This window comes from Pinus tabuliformis, chromosome 4_1 (genome assembly GCF_031772625.1).
Source record: "Pinus tabuliformis cultivar Carrire ecotype Pingquan chromosome 4_1, CPIR1, whole genome shotgun sequence".
Lineage (NCBI taxonomy): Eukaryota > Viridiplantae > Streptophyta > Pinopsida > Pinales > Pinaceae > Pinus > Pinus tabuliformis.
Genome location: NC_142303.1, coordinates 817038003 through 817040138, shown reverse-complemented (window position 1 = coordinate 817040138; position 2136 = coordinate 817038003).

The following is a 2136-nucleotide window of genomic DNA, read 5'->3' as shown; positions in this document are numbered from 1 at the left end:
AATCACTAGTGCCACACAAATACCTGAAAACCCGCTTCATTGCTATCCAATGCTCCTTCCCTGGTTTTGACATAAATCTTCTTAATACTCCCACTACATGTGCAATGTTTGGTCTAGTACAAACCATCACATACATCAGGCTACCGACTACACTTGCATATGGAACACAGGACATATCCTCTTCGTCTTCTTGTGTCTTGGGACACTGTTCAGTAGATAACTTTACACCTACAGGATTAGGAACCTTCATCGGTTTACTATCTTGCATATTAAACCTCTGAAATATTGTCTCGACATACTTCATCTGGTTTAACCAAAGCTTCCTCTTTGCCCGATATCTTTTAATTTCCATGCCCAAAATATAGTGTGCAACACCAAGATCTTTCATATCAAATTTGGAGGACAATTGGGTCTTCAAACCCTAGATAATTTCTTTGTCATTTCCAACCAACAACATATTAGCCACATACAAGACGAGATAAATAACACGGTCACCAATTAATTTAAAATACACACATTGATCTGCTTTGCTTCTAGTGAAGCCAAGTCCCCGTATAAATGTATCAAATTTCTGATACCACATCCTTGGTGACTGTTTTAACCCATACAAAGACTTCTTTAACTTGCATACCAATTCTTTCTTACCCTTCACCGCAAAGCCTTCAGGTTGCTTCATGTAGATCTCCTCTTCCAGATCCCCATGAAGAAATGCTATCTTCACATCCATCTGTTCTACCTCAAAATCAAAAGAAGCAACAACAGATAAAAGTAATCTAATAGAAGCTACCTTGGCAACTAGAGAAAAAATATCACCAAAATCAATTCCCAGCACCTGGGAATAACCTTTTTCTACCAACTGAGCTTTGTATTTCTCCACCTTTCCTTTTGCATTTGTCTTCTTCTTGAACACCCATTTGCTTCCAATGGGTTTCCTTCCATCCGACAACTCCACCAGATCCCAAGCCTCATTTTTGTGCAAAGATGCCATTTCATCAACCATGGCCTCTTTCTAGAGTTTTCCATCCTCTGAATCTACTGCTTCCTTCACAGTTCTGGGATCATCGTCAGTAATAGATAAAGCAAAATTTGAACAGAAAGCAGATGGACTATACCTTTTTAGTTGCCTTCTTTCCCAAACTAATCTTCTCACACCCGAAGTTTGTGGCTCTTCATCTTCTGATTCCTCCTCTGTTGTAGAGTCTGATTCTTCCTCCTTAAGCTTAAACTCTATCTTCTCAGGTTCCTTTGGTTGGACTTCATGTTTAATAACATCTTTTACCTCTCTAAACACCACATCTCGGCTATATACAACCTTCTTTGTTACTGGGTTCCAAAGCTTATAACCCTTTAAACCATCCTTATACCCAATAAAGATGCACTTTTCAGATTTACTATCTAACTTGGTTTGTTTCTCCTTTGGAACATGTACATATGCATCACATCCAAATACCCTCAGATGTGAAAGAGAGGGTTTCTTACCAGTCCATACTCTTGTGGAGTCTTATCCTCCAATGCTGATGAAGGTGATCTGTTGATCAGGTAACATGCTGTCTCCACTGCCTCTGCCCAGAATTCCTGTCCTAACCCGACACCACTGAGTATGCTTCTTGCTCTTTCCATCAACGTCTTGTTCATTCTTTTTGCAACTCCATTTTTTTGAGGTGTATATGGAGTAGTCTTCTGCCATGCTATACCACACTTCTTACAAAATTCTTCAAATTCCTTACTGCAAAACTCTCCATCGTTATATGTCCTCAACACCTTTATCTTCTTCTCTGTTTGATTTTCCACCAGAGCCTTAAATTCTTTAAACCTGTCAAAGACTTCAGATTTCTTCTTAAGGAAATATATCCATGTATTCCTTAAGAAGTCATCTATAAATGATACATAGTACACAAACTTACCTAGTGATCGAACCTTCACAGGTCCAAACACATCACTGTGCACAAGTTCTAATATCTGTTTCGCCCTCTTACCACAAGAGGAGAAGCTCACCCGATTCTGCTTCCCCTATACACAATTTTCACAGAAATCAATATCCAGAGAGCTATTACTCATATCTTCTACCATACCTTTACCATGAAGTATTCGAAGGCCCTTCTCTCCAATATGTCCAAGCCTTTGATGCCACACCAT